Genomic DNA, 15,764 nt, shown 5'->3' on the forward strand with positions numbered 1-15,764 from the left:
GATCAAATGACTTGCTAAAAGGCACCTCAGCAGCACTCATCCAGCATCTCCCTTTGACTATTAAGAGATAAAGTTTCACTGGTATTTATTTTTAAAGGCTGATAAAGTGTGTTTTAAGTATAAAGAAGCCAATAAATATTTAATATATAGGGTGAAACATTCAAACTTTAGTGTTTTCCCCAGGACTAAAATTAAAACTTTAAGTTCTCGTTAAGAATTTCAACCTTACTTTTTTCCTATATTTTTCATTTTTAATCAAAATTGTATTAAATATTTCCTCGTAGAGAGCTTTAGAGGTTCCTATGAGTCTCATATAAAGGGCCAGTGTGTCAGAATGCAACCTAAAAGCTAAAAATTCAGCATATTAACGAATCTAGTTACAAACTCTTACTTTGCTGTGATTTGCTAATTATAAGATTTAACTTGTGAATCCAGTTAAAACTTTATTTTTATGTACTTTGTTCAGCTGGATTCACCACAGCTTATAAAAAGAAACAGAAGAATCTGATCATGATGCTTTAGATTAACGTAAATATTCACTCATTTGTATTTAAGAAATTGATTATCAGTAGTTAAGATCAATATTGCAAATATATCTGTGACGTATACTTGAAAAAACCTGCATGATTTGGAGTTGGTTTATTTTTTTGTTCAGGTTTGATCACTATGGCTTTAATGTTCATGCTGTTTTCATGCTTTCTTTACAGTTTTTTGTCCGTTCTGCAGCTGTGTTGATCAGTGATTAAAATGCAGAACAAATGTTTTTCCTCTACCGGGCAGATAATTGTTGGAAAAGTCACAAACTTTCATACATTCATGCATGTGTTCCTGCTGCTTGGGACCTAATCACTTCACAGCCGCTCATGTTTCATTCACTCTTTAATTGTTTTCGTCGTTTTGAATGTTCCATGTTTTATCCATGTTGTCCTTTTTTCTTCTTTGTATTTGTGTTACTTTATATTTACTGGTACAACTTTTTCTGTAAAGCAAATTCTCAACAATAGACACAACAATATCATACATACTGCACTATTTATATTCAATAACTGAGAGGCCAATAATAAGAAAGAACATGCTGGTATCTGTGTGAACTACATCCTACTACTCCTCATGGCTGCAACTAACAATTACTTTCATTATTGATTAATCTGACGTTTATTGAGTTGTTTGGTCCGTGAAATGTCAGAAAATTCTGGAAAACATTAATCACTGCTTCCCAGAGTCCAAGCTGACATCCTCAAATTTATCCTTTTGCCCAAATAGAACAAAACCCAAAGATGAACAGTTTGCTATTATTGACAACTAAATAATATTCAAATTGAAATGCTGGTTTGTTCTTAACTTTTATCTGCTGATCTTTACTTATTGCTTACAGGTTAGTGCTGGAATGATACAAACATTAAAACTTCAAAATGCATAATATTACTCTTAAAGTGCAAATTCACAATTTTACAAGTCTGTCTTAAAACAACAGTCAGGAGCCCAAATGAACACTGAAACATGTTTTTACTTGCTGTAATCATTCGTCCTGTTCATTCTGACCTTTAGAAGATCCCTTCATAACGCACTTACAATATAAGTGATGCAGGACAAAATCCACAGTCCTCCTTCTGTGCAAAAATGTATTTAAAAGTTTATCTAAAGCAAATATGAAGCTTCAGTCATTCAAATAAGTCAAATCAAGTAGATATGTTTCAACGTTACAGTCTTTTTAGTGCCAAAGTCTCTCTTTTTGTTACTATACTTCCACCACAGCTCAACAGGGAAACACTAAGAGGGAATTTGATGCTTTAAAGACTCTAAATGTGTCAGATATCCACTTGATATGACTTAAACTCAGACTGCTTAAACTTTATACATTTAAACGCATTTTAGCACAAAACAACTGTGTGGACACACTGTGGATTTTGGCTCCCATCACTTACACTGAAAGCACATTTGAAGGGGATCTTTAAATAGCCAGCATGAACAGGAGGAATGATTACAGTGAGGGAAAACCCTCTTTCACTGTTCATATGGACACCTGACTGCTGTTTTAAGACACTTTTTTTTTAAATTGTGAGCCTTCCCTTTAATATTTACTCATTTATTTGACACGAACATCCTCTTATGTTCAATCCTTTTTACATCCTTATTATGTCAACAATATTTTTTGCTGTGATATTTGTACCTCTAGCCTAACAATGTCACGTGGGATTAACTTTCAATTTGTCATCCTTCTCTTCAAGATTATTTATCATCATTATTATATTATTATTATTATTGTTATTATTTTTAAAAACCTGCAGCTATGAAGTGAGACCTTACCTCTGACACACAGCAGGGACATCGCAGCGGGATTTTGTGCAACAGTTCCTCCAAAGCCGATGAGCCTTCAGTGAGTTTGCAGCCCAGTTGCCTGTTGCACAGCAGTCATTTAGACTATGTGGCTTACTTTCCGCTTCATTGCACCGTCCAGTTAAAAAAAGAATTAAAGAAACTACATATGTGAGCCAGGTGGGCACTCCAGGAGGTCCCGATGGTTTCCAGGTTTGACTGTCACTGGCAGACACCGACTAACAACCGGCTGAAATCCGGTAGAGCGGGGCGGCTCTTATGCTGCGTTCAAGGACTGCAGCGAAGGTAGGACTTTGGAGTGGTCAGCACAGTCAGAACAGCCGTGCATAGTGAAGTATAAAACTTTGCTTAGGCTACATATAAAACCCTACCGTGAAAAGAAAAGGTAGGAAGGCTGTCGACCCCCAGTGTTATCTTTGTCTTGTCTATATAGGACCTATCAAGAAAAGCTACAAACATCACAATTCAGATCATAACAGAATTATGACCAACATCTTTTTTTTGTTTACTTTATTGCAAGGGTTGACATAGATTTTTTTATTTGCATGCATGTGATGTTGCTCATATGTATAGTATTCTTACTATATTTATTTTATTTATAAAGTAGGATAGTTTGATGGTGCACATACAAATCTGTACATACATACATACATAGACAAAGAAAAATAATATAGTTAAATACATAAATCATTGATTAACTCATTTATTTTGTGTCAAATATTTGTTGAGGTTACATCTTTGTCTCTTTAATCTTTTCAAGGCTGAATCCTTATTTAATAGCTCAGCATCTCCCTCTTCTTCGAATAAATACTTCATTATTGTGAAATTGTGATGCACATATCAAATTTCTTCATAATCCATTTGACATTTTAATCCATATTCTGAAATTTTAAATATTCCAGTTCTTAATTTCTGATTCTATAATAAGAATAAGTCAGTGGTTCTCAAAGTGGGGTCCAGGGATCCCCAGCAAAAAGGGGAAGAATTGATGCACTATAATTTCATCCATAAGTAACACAAGCGATAATATATGACTATTTTGGTCATGGGTTTCGTTCATTGTATGTAATAAAGTGTCAAAAAGCAACAAAAAAATCAGATGGGGGACACTTGGAGGAAAACATACCTATAAATTAGGGTTCTGTGGTCTAATTTCTTGTCAGTTTAGGGGCCATGATGTGAACAAGTTTGAGAACCACTGCTACTGTATAAGTTATTCTTTCCACTTTTTACATTTGACTTCCAGTTTTAAAACCAGGGCGGAGCAGCTCCTCATGTTTCATAGCTGCAGTTTGAAATACCTTGTGCAGATGTCTGTTTCTGTTGAGAGTTCAGATGGTGATATACTTAAAATACATTTAGGTTCAAGTGTTTAATTTGGACAAATTTCATGAGAGGTAGAATAAAGTCAGAATTCTGACTTTAAACCCAGATTTTGACCCTATTGGTCTTCCGTAGAGATGCCATGTGGGTCAGTTGTTGATTTTCCACATTTCTTACACTGCCTTCACAAACTCTTCAGAACAAATATTTCCAGTTCAATTCATGCTTGAAACTACATCAAAAACTATATCATAAAGATTTGTATGTCACTGTTGCCACAAGTGAGCAGTAAGATAGTCAAACTACTTATTACAATTTCTGTGGAAGACTGTGTATAACTCAGGTGGTTTTGCAAGCCTGGATCTACCACCATGGTGCTGAGCGTGCATTCAGCAGCCAAGCATGAAGAATGAAGAAAGAAAAAAGGATTTGGGAAAAGTCCAATTTAAATAATGCAGGCACAAATGGCAAACCAGCACATGACAACAAGGTTTGTACATTATCTGTATATTGGATAAAAACTGGACAAGTCCATTTCATAACCTGTTACAAAAAACATCTGTTCCCATAAGCCATTTGTAGATAGCCACAACACACAAGTTGAAAACTATAGGACTACGAGGCCAAGTAAGGCAGCACTAGAACTACTGAGCACATGAAATTTCGAGTGACAAAACAAAAAAAACTAAAATCTTATGGTGTCTTAAGTGAAAGGGTTTGCTGATCCTAAAGCTAAATTGGAGATAGGCATTCTGAGAGAGCATAGTCTATGATAGAAAGGGGCAAGCATTAAAGTGATCAACTTTCCTAACAACAAATCTGTATTATTCAATCAATTGAACCCTGCAAGGTATCAGTGGAGTCTGCACTTAATAGCACAATGACCATTTTAAACCTGATGTAAATGACGTATTACCACACCAATGTCATGCAAAATGTATTTATTTCTCCGAAGTCAGTCATCAAGAGAGCTTTAATTCAACAGTGCCCATCGATTGAAATAAAACTACATCTGAGATCTGAAAAGAGATAGCAAATTAGTAATTTAGTGGGCTTTAACCTTCATAAAGTGGCAGTAATGAGAACATTTAGGCCCTTAGGCCTTACGTAACGGTGATTTTACACTACACTAACCTGTCAGTCAATGCTTTAGGGGCTGTAGCCAAATCTATCTTTACTTCCATAGATGACATTGGTCCCACTTACTCTAAAAGTAAAAATCATGCCATGAAAACTAAGCATTAAAAGGAAAAAAACATTTTATTGATCTGTCCACCCACCCTGCTGCATCCCCTATGCTGTTAGAGCTTCAGTCTGGGCAGCAAGACCAGAGCCAAAATTGCTGTGTGGTGCTGGTAGCGGGGCGGCTGGGGTTGAGGCACTGGCTGGGGCTTGGCCTGGTAGCAAGGCCCCATGGGATCTTGGATGAAAGGAATACATCTGGGGATTGTGCTGGTAGCTCGGAAGCTGGGACTGAGGCTTGGGCTGGTAGCTCATGTCCCAAATGCCAGGTTTAGAACCATGATAGGAAGCTGATAAATGTTAATACCCAACAGTTAGAGTTAGATACTCGTCTACTATTCAAAATATCAGGTATTTGACAAAAAGCTTATCTTACATTTAATGCTTCAAGCTCTCCAATAGACAGCAGCCATAGCAACACCACTTTACAAAAGAAAGCCATGGTTAAGTAACAATATCAGTCATTTCAGAGATTTCTAAAATTATAGTATTCTGGACAGAAAGAATAACTTCTAAATTACCATAGATTAATTCCCATGGCTTCAGCCAGAGATTAGATCAAATACAATGCAACCTGAAATGCCTCTATCTGACCTCAGCTGCCCCAACACAAGCAAAACGCTATCTTCTTTCCACAGTGGTGCAGTAGGGAGCCTGCAGTGCAATTAATTTAACTTGTTTTGACAGCCAATCACAACTCTCTCTCAGTAACAGGTTGATTTAAAACAAGTGGGAGTAACAGGGCATGGGTTCATCATGATACACAGGTGTTCAGAAAATCCTTAATTTAAAATAGTGTCAGTATCTCTTGGTTGTTCAGTTTCCACTGAAGTGAATCACACCACATATTAGTATAATTGTTATTCCTACCAGACAGCGATTATTGCCATGATTATTGCAAATCAAGTATGTATTAATATGAAAATGCATTGTTAAAACCAAACGTAGGCTGTTCATTGAATCAAAAACTTGCCGTGTCTCTTTGCCAAATGAATTAGGAAAATACTCAATTAAGTTTGTGTATATCTTTTTGTTCTGCTCAAAATTTGTATTGATTTTGCCAAAATCGTGAGTTCTTTTTTTATGATTGCCTCAAAAGCACTTATACTGTGTTCTTCAGTATCTCTTTTTGTGTTAACCTACTCCTCCTGGCAAGGTTTGCTTTACTTCTCTTACTGAGTTAAGTGGGGCAAAAATAGTGTTTTTTTAGTAAACACTTGCTTACATTAAAAAAAAATGTTGTTACAGTCTTGCATAAACAGTTTTTAAGCTGCCACAGTGCAAGGAAGTTTCTTTCTCTTGCATCTTGTCAAACATGCATTGTTCTGTTCAGATGATGTAGTGGGCCCAGCCTTTCTGACACTATGTGATTATTTGGAACTAGTCCTCACGTTTGACCCAAGTCTACACTTGGAAAGTATGCATGTGCAACAAAGCCAATAGTTACAGTTTATACAATTTAAACAAATACAATTAACATTTTGTTTTCATTTGTCACTTTAGTGTCTTAAAATGTTGCCGCTCAGTCCCAAGAAAGGGTTGATTTGTTTCTATATCAGGTGCTGCCATCTAGTGGCAGAATAACGCACTGAAATTGCAGCAGCAGTATCAGCATAACAGTCGATCAAACCAAAAAACAGACCATGCAATTACCAAACATCCTATCAGCCTTGTGACAAACTGCTTTGCTAAGCATCATATGTTTGATTGAGGCTATATTTTTTTAAATAATTGATTTCACCTTTCACCATGCTTCCATGGCAACCTGTAGAGAAACAGACACACAGATGAAGTGTTTGTTAAAGGTTGAGTTTGTGGGCTCCTGATTGGCTGGAAACACTCACCTGAACACAGACAGCACAGAGCAGCAGTTGGGAGGAAAAGCATTTTGTGAAGCGGTGTTTCCTCTGGTGAACCTGGGGAGAAGTGGCGCTCTGATGCAGCTGAGGCCAAACAAGGCCGAGCTGTGAGATCAGACGAGGGCCACGTGGTTTCTAACAGGTCATCAAACCTCCCATCAGCCCCTGCAGCGGACACATAAGGCTGCTGCTGCTGTGTGGTTTTCTGCTGAGTAAAAAAATAGTCTACTGTTAATTATTTTAATAATAATATTCAACGCATGTCACACACCCCCTCTCTCCCATAATTTCCTAATCAAAGTTTGGTATCAATTACAACCTGCAGCAGTCTACATGTTCAGCTGTTTCCAAAAGTACTTCACAAATTACATTATTATTGTTATTATTAATGTTGTTCAGACATTTTGTGACACTTTAAACCTATAGTTTACATCTCATTCTATACTTTATATTAGGATCAAACCTTTAGAGGGGCTCAGCTCCTAATAAGAATTTGACATTAAATGCCCTGCAAGTGTTTAAAAAAAACAAAAAACAATAATAATTCAGTGTTTCCCCACACAATTTTGAGAGACTATGGTGGGTTTATATATATATATATTTTTTAGGAGTGCTGAGATCAAATTTAGGGGTGTTAGAGCATCCCTAAAAAGGGTCTAAAATCGCCCCTGGTTTACAGAATCCACAATTTATGCCACCTTCAATTCAATGGTTCGGTTGTTTGAAAATGTTTTATGGGATGGTCTTCACTAAAGTGACACATTATATCTCCATAAATGTTTTAAATGTGTCGACATATTTCATTTTGTCATTGCATTGAAGTTTAATTTGTAAATGTATACCTTTACCTTTAATTAGAACAACATGATGGTGTCACCTTACTACCTGAAAAAAGTTTGCATTCTGAAATATCAGGGACTTTTTTTAAACGTTATGTGCATGTTATTTATTACAGTATGGTGCTAAAGTAATTGTTGGCTATCACCTTTGTTTTAATGTGTGAACTTAAAACTGAAATAAAATGCAGTAGTACCTAGTTCGTATGTAGACTGAAGTACAGTAATGCTTTTAGGTTAACAGAGTCTCTGTTAAAATCAGAAACTGCATTTTTTAATTGTAATTGATATTTTCTGTCTATCTCATTGGTCATATGATGTGACTGAAAGGCGCTCTGTTGCCCTCACAAGTTTACCCATTAGTTTTGGTGATGACCCAAACGGATTCTACAAAACATGTTTTGTAAGTACTTGGGCACAAAAATATATTCACTGCTAATACAGATGTCAAATGTATATCTTCCACACATTGTTTCCTGTATTTATTAATATAGTCATTCCTATATTGTATTATCAATAACTTTCTTTCAAATTGAGTGTATAACTTTCCAAACACTTTGTTTTGCTAAATAATGTTTGTTTCTTTGCAGGATACAACCAAAGATGAAGCTGTAGAAAATGTCAATGCCATCATCCTGGAGGGAGGTGTTACCATGGACAACATAAGGGACTTGGCTGATATGTAGGCTCACATATGCCTTGAACCTGGATTACCCAAAATACATGTCAAACATTCAAACTAATGCTCAGATTGGGTAACTCTCCCCACAAAACTGTTAAGTGAAAAACATTGTTTGACCAGTGAGGAGTCAGATATGAGGTAGCACTTGGTAGGCTGTGTGGTCATTATTGCACTGTTCTTATAAGTTTCCACAAAAATGTTCTGAGAGGTTTGATGCTTTTGTTAAACACTATTTTGAATTGTTTAAGTGAAAACATTTAGGTATTGTTATAATGTTCAATTGACTTCTACATTGGTGGAAATAGTGCCTTCTTGTGAATGCAGGCGTTGAATGTTTAAAAAAATAAATGGCCATGTGTTGGATAATGTGGCCACACAATGTCCATGTTTAGATTTGCACTTTGAAACTTATGAGACTGTTCCTGTAAGTACTTCATATATCTGGACAGAATCTGCCACTGTTGCTTCTGATGTTTTGAAATGAGAGCACAAAGACATGATTCCCTCAGTATGTATATTAAAGCTCTGAAGGGAAAGATAGCAACCTTTCAGTAATGCAAAATGTGTCAGAATCTTAATTATTGAAAGCAGTGAATTTTTGTATACCCTTTCAAAACTGGAACACAGGCTCACAGCAGTGACTGCTGTTAATGTTTAAAACCATGTGATAAAAAAAAAAATTAAAAATAAAGAAATAGCATTTTATTTTGAGAGCAATTCCGCAGCATCCAGTCAGTTGAGGTCATGCACTTCCTGAGGTGTTGGCCTGAAATCACAAGAGTTGCATTAATTGAGCAGCTTAACAATAAATGTAAACAATGCAGGCACTTGAGGGAAATGTCACAAGCAGGCTTACCCATCGAGATTAAGCAACCAAGTTAGGCCAGACCAAACCCACTTCCTTTGCCACCAGGCTGGGGTTGGAAGCGGGGCGTCATCAGCGATGGCTGAAGCTTGCCTGGGTAGAGGGCCGGCTGGGATTTGCCCGGGTAGAGGGCCGGCTGTGCCGATAGATGAAGCTTGCCTGGGTAGATGGCCGGCTGGGATTTGCCCGGGTAGAGGGCCGGCTGTGCCGATAGATGAAGCTTGCCTGGGTAGATGGCCGGCTGGGATTTGCCCGGCTGTGCCGATAGATGAAGCTTGCCTGGGTAGATGGCCGGCTGGGATTTGCCAGGGTAGAGGGCCGGCTGTGCCGATAGATGAAGCTTGCCTGGGTAGATGGCCGGCTGGGATTTGCCAGGGTAGAGGGCCGGCTGTGCCGATAGATGAAGCTTGCCTGGGTAGATGGCCGGCTGGGATTTGCCCGGGTAGAGGGCCGGCTGTGCCGATAGATGAAGCTTGCCTGGGTAGCTGGCCGGCTGGGATTTGCCCGGGTAGAGGGCCGGCTGTGCCGATAGATGAAGCTTGCCTGGGTAGATGGCCGGCTGGGATTTGCCCGGGTAGAGGGCCGGCTGTGCCGATAGATGAAGCTTGCCTGGGTAGCTGGCCGTCTGTGATTTGCCCGGCTGTGCCGATAGATGAAGCTTGCCTGGGTAGATGGCCGGCTGGGATTTGCCCGGGTAGAGGGCCGGCTGTGCCGATAGATGAAGCTTGCCTGGGTAGATGGCCGGCTGGGATTTGCCCGGGTAGAGGGCCGGCTGGGCCGATGGCTGAAGCTTTCCTGAGAATAGGGCCGGCTGGGATTTGCCTGGGTAGAGGGCCGGCTGGGCCGATGGCTGAAGCTTGCCCGGGTATAGGGCCGGCTGGGATTTGCCCGGGTAGAGGGCCGGCTGGGCCGATGGCTGGGGCTTGTAGTCAGGTACCTGGGACCTTGGCTGAAAGTAAGTTTTCCTGGGAGACTGCTGGGGCCTGCGTTGGTAGACGGGTGCCTGGGATTGCTGCTGGGGCCTGCGTTGGTAGACGGGCGCCTGGGATTGCTGCTGGGGCCTGCGTTGGTAGACGGGCGCCTGGGACTGCTGCTGGGGCCTGCGTTGGTAGACGGGCGCCTGGGACTGCTGCTGGGGCCTGCGTTGGTAGACGGGCGCCTGGGACTGCTGCTGGGGCCTGCGTTGGTAGACGGGCGCCTGGGACTGCTGCTGGGGCCTGCGTTGGTAGATGGGCGCCTGGGATTGCTGCTGGGGCCTGCGTTGGTAGACGGGCGCCTGGGATTGCTGCTGGGGCCTGCGTTGGTAGACGGGCGCCTGGGACTGCTGCTGGGGCCTGCGTTGGTAGACGGGAACCTGGGACTGCTGCTGGGGCCTGCCCTGGTAGACGGGAGCCTGGGACTGCTGCTGGGGCCTGCCCTGGTAGACGGGAGCCTGAGCCTGCTGCTGGGGCCTGCCCTGGTAGACGGGAGCCTGGGACTGCTGCTGGGGCCTGCCCTGGTAGACGGGAGCCTGGGACTGCTGCTGGGGCCTGCCCTGGTAGACGGGCGCCTGAGACTGCTGCTGGGGCCTGCCCTGGTAGACGGGCGCCTGAGCCTGCTGCTGGGGCCTGCCCTGGTAGACGGGCGCCTGAGGCTTAAAACTGTTTGTGTTGTATTGATCATATCCCCATCCAGGATCAGGTTGGGTAGAGAAGCCAGAGCTAGTGGGGGAACCCATTCCACTGGCAATGTAACTTACATCAAAGCCATCATATGAAGCTACAAGACAAATGTAGTTAACATGTTACACAGCCTCAGTTGTGAGTCAACATATTGCCTGTTGGAGTTGTATTTTTCATATTTGAAGAAATGAATCAAATTGAAGAGATTATATGTTGAAATCTTACATTTGAAACTTGCTTGAAGCTCTCCAGCAAAGAGCAGCCATAGCAGCACCACACTACAAAAGAAGTTCACAAATAAGCAGCAATCTCATTCATTTCAAATAAATTTCACAGAATAACTTTATGGAGCACCATCATTAAAATCATTTCAAAATACCGGAAGATAAGTCCCATGGCTGCTGTCATAGACATGACCACAAGGTTGTCTCTCTTCAGCAGGCCCAACATAACCACAACTCCTTCCTCAGGGGTGCAGTGGCAGGAAAGTTTGATGTCAATTAATTTATCTTGTGTTGACAGCCAATCAGAGCGCTTGCTTACTGGGTGATTGATTGGAAACAGGTGGAAGTAATAGGGTTGGGCTCATTATGATAATAATAATAATAATAATAATAATAACTTCGATTTATATAGCGCCTTTCAAGATACCCAAGGTCGCTTTACAAGAGTGGGAGTAGGGGGGTAGGGGCAGGGTGGGGGTTTAGGGAAGGTAGGCAAGAGAGAAGAGGTGTGTTTTGAGGTGCTTTTGGAACTGTGACAGAGAAGTAGCGGAACGGATTATGATACACCTGTGTTAGAAAAAGTTAAAAAATAGTTTCTTCTAAGGATCTCATTTATCTTTGTCATAAATTAAGTATCAGTTCTACAATCAATGTGTAAATAATTCTTGAATCAAACTTGAACTACAAGTTTTACCTGGTTTTCTTTGCTTACATGATGATGTCACCTTACTACCTGAAAAAAGTTTGCATTCTGAAACATCAGGGACTTTTTAAAAAACGTTTTGTGCATGTTATTTATTACAGTTTGGTGCTAAAGTAATTGTTGGCTATCCCCTTTGTTTTAATGTGTGAACTTAAAACTGAAATAAAATGCAGTTGTAATTGATATTTTCTGTCTATCTCATTAGTCATGATGTGACTGCAAGGCGCTCTGTTGCCCTCAAAGGCATTCCCATTAGTTTTGGTGATGACCCAAACAGATTCCTATATTGTATTATCCATAACTTTCTTTCAAATTGAGTGTATAACTATCCAAACACTTCTTGTTTTGCTAAATAATGTTTGTTTCTTTGCAGGATACAACCAAAGATGAAGCCCTAGAAAATGTCAGTTGGTCTGTTGACCATCCTGAGTGAAGACAGTCCTGAGCAGCCCATTTCCACTGCCATCGTCCTGGAGGGAGGTGTTGCCATGGACAACGTAAGGGAGTTCCTTGATATTTGGGCTCACATACACCTTGAACCTGGATTACCCAAAATGCATAGCAAACACATTCAAACTGTAATGCTCGGATTTGGTAACGAAGCCCTCCCCCCAAAACTGTTAAGTGAAAAACATTGTTTGACCAGTGAGTAGTCAGATATTAGGTAGCACTTGGTAAGCCGTGTGGTCGTTATTGCACTGTTCTGAGAAGTTAGACATTTCTGTGAAAAAAAATGTTCTGAGAGGAAACCGGACTGCTTCTACATTGGTGGAAATAGTGCCTTCATGTGAATGCAGGCGTTGAATGTTAAAGAAATGCCACGTGTTGGATAATGTGGCCACAAAATAATCCAGCATAAATTGTGCACATTTAGATTTCCACTTGGAAATCTATGACACTGTTCCTACAAGTCCTTAGTATATGTGGAAAGAATCAGCCACTGTTGCTTCTGGCATTTAGAAATGAACTTATTCTTGCAAATTAGGTGACTGTACATTCAAGTACTTAAAGTATTGTAAACTCACTATAAAGTTGAAGTACTATACAGTTTAAGAGTAACTTTTTAAATGTGGATGTAGTCAAGTTTGCATATTTTTTTGAGTAAAGCCAACTTGAAGTGTACTGACCAGGTACAAAATATCACCAAAGACATGATTCCCCACCATGTATATTAAAGCTCTGAAGGGAAGGATCGCAACCTTTCAGTAATGCAAATTGTACTGCTCAGTCAGAATCGTAAATATTGAAAGCAGTGAATTGTATACCCTTTCAAAACTGGAACACAGGCTCATGGCAGTGAATGCTGGTAACGTTTAAAACCATGTGAACAAAAAAAGTAATCCAAAATAGAGAAATAGCATTTTATTTTTCAAGAGCAATTCCACAGCATCCAGTCAGTTGAGGTCATGCACTTCCTGAGGTGTTGGCCTGAAATCACAAGAGTTGCATTAATTGAGCAGCTTAACAATAAATGTAAACAATGCAGGCACTTGAGGGAAATGTCACAAGCAGGCTTACCCATCGAGATTAAGCAACCAAGTTAGGCCAGACCAAACCCACTTCGTTTACCACCAGGCTGGCGTTGGAAACGGGGAGGCTGAAAGCTGCCCGGGTAGAGGGCCGGCTGGGATTTGCCCGGGTAGAGGGCCGGCTGTGCCGATGGCTGAAGCTTGCCTGGGTATTTGCCCTGGTAGAGGGCCGGCTGTGCCGATGGCTGAAGCTTGCCTGGGTATTTGCCCGGGTAGAGGGCCGGCTGTGCCGATGGCTGAAGCTTGCCTGGGTAATGGGGCGATGGCCGAAGCTTGCTTGGGTAGAGGGCCGGCTGGGATTTGCCCGGGTAGAGGGCCGGCTGTGCCGATGGCTGAAGCTTGCCTGGGTATTTGCCCGGGTAGAGGGCCGGCTGTGCCGATGGCTGAAGCTTGCCTGGGTATTTGCCCGGGTAGAGGGCCGCCTGGGATTTGTAGTCAGATGCTTGGGACCTTGGCTGAAAGTAATTTTGCCCGGGGGCCTGGGACTGCTGCTGGGGCCTGCCCTGGTAGACGGGAGCCCGGGACTGCTGCTGGGGCCTGCCCTGGTAGACGGGAGCCCGGGACTGCTGCTGGGGCCTGCCCTGGTAGACGGGAGCCCGGGACTGCTGCTGGGGCCTGCCCTGGTAGACGGGAGCCCGGGACTGCTGCTGGGGCCTGCCCTGGTAGACGGGAGCCCGGGACTGCTGCTGGGGCCTGCCCTGGTAGACGGGAGCCCGGGACTGCTGCTGGGGCCTGCCCTGGTAGACGGGAGCCCGGGACTGCTGCTGGGGCCTGCCCTGGTAGACGGGAGCCCGGGACTGCTGCTGGGGCCTGCCCTGGTAGACGGGCGCCTGAGCCTGCTGCTGGGGCTTGCCCTGGTAGACGGGCGCCTGAGCCTGGTGCTGGGGCTTGCCCTGGTAGACGGGCGCCTGAGCCTGGTGCTGGGGCCTGCCCTGGTAGACGGGAGCCCGGGACTGCTGCTGGGGCCTGCCCTGGTAGACGGGAGCCCGGGACTGCTGCTGGGGCTTGCCCTGGTAGACGGGCGCCTGAGCCTGCTGCTGGGGCCTGCCCTGGTAGACGGGAGCCCGGGACTGCTGCTGGGGCCTGCCCTGGTAGACGGGAGCCCGGGACTGCTGCTGGGGCCTGCCCTGGTAGACGGGAGCCCGGGACTGCTGCTGGGGCCTGCCCTGGTAGACGGGCGCCTGAGCCTGCTGCTGGGGCTTGCCCTGGTAGACGGGCGCCTGAGCCTGCTGCTGGGGCTTGCCCTGGTAGCCAGGTTCCTGAGGCTTAAAACTGTTTGCGTTGTATTGATCATATCCCCATCCAGGATCAAGTTGGGTAGAGAAGCCAGAGCTAGTGGGGGAACCCATTCCACTGGCACTGTTACTTGCATCAAAGCCATCATATGAAGCTACAAGACAAATGTAGTTAACATGTTACACAGCCTCAGTTGTGAGTCAACATATTGCCTGTTGGAGTTGTATTTTTCATATTTAAAGAAATGAATCAAATTGAAGAGACTATATGTTGAAATCTTACATTTGAAACTTGCTTGAAGCTCTCCAGCAAAGAGCAGCCATAGCAGCACCACACTACAAAAGAAGTTCACAAATAAGCAGCAATCTCATTCATTTCAAATAAATTTCACAAAATAACTTTATGGAGCACCATCATTAAAATCATTTCAAAATACCGGAAGATAAGTCCCATGGCTGCTGTCATAGACCTGACCACAAGGTTGTCTCTCTTCAGCAGGCCCAACACAACCACAACTCCTTTCTCAGGGGTGCAGTGGCAGGAAAGTTTGATGTCAATGAATTTATCTTGTGTTGACAGCCAATCAGAGCTCTTGCTTACTGGGTGATTGATTGGAAACAGGTGGATGTAATAGGGTTGGGCTCATTATGATACACCTGTGATCAGAAAAGGTTAAAAATAGTTTCTTCAAAGGATCTCATTTATATGTGTCATGAATCAATTATCAGTTCTGTTTTTGCCCTCTTTGTATCCGGTTGTTTGATAGCTTTGCTTTAAGTGTCTAAATCAAAAACTATAATACCAGACCTTTTCTTAATTTAGTTACTCTCAGTGATACAAGAAGTACTCAGATTTCAGGATATGTACAACCCCAATTAGACCAGTACTTTGACTTGTACTCAAGTAAAATTTCATCAAAGTAGTGGTACTTTTACTTGAGTAGAATATGTCAGTACTCTTTCCACATCTGTGTATTTGGCCTTGTGATACAATCAATGTGTAAATAATTCTGAGTTAAACTTAAACTACAAGTTTTATCTGGTTTTCTTTGCTTACATGATGATTTCACCTTACTACCTGAAATAAGTTTGCATTCTGAAATATCAGGGACTTTTTTTAAACGTTATGTGCATGTTATTTATTACAGTATGGTGCTAAAGTAATTGTTGACTATCACCTTTGTTTTAATGTGTGAACTTAAAACTGAAATAAAATGCAGTAGTACCTAGTTCGTATGTAGACTGAGGTACAGTAATGTTTTTAAGTT

The sequence above is a fragment of the Scomber scombrus genome, chromosome 4 (assembly GCF_963691925.1).
Source record: "Scomber scombrus chromosome 4, fScoSco1.1, whole genome shotgun sequence".
Classification (NCBI taxonomy): Eukaryota; Metazoa; Chordata; class Actinopteri; order Scombriformes; family Scombridae; genus Scomber; species Scomber scombrus.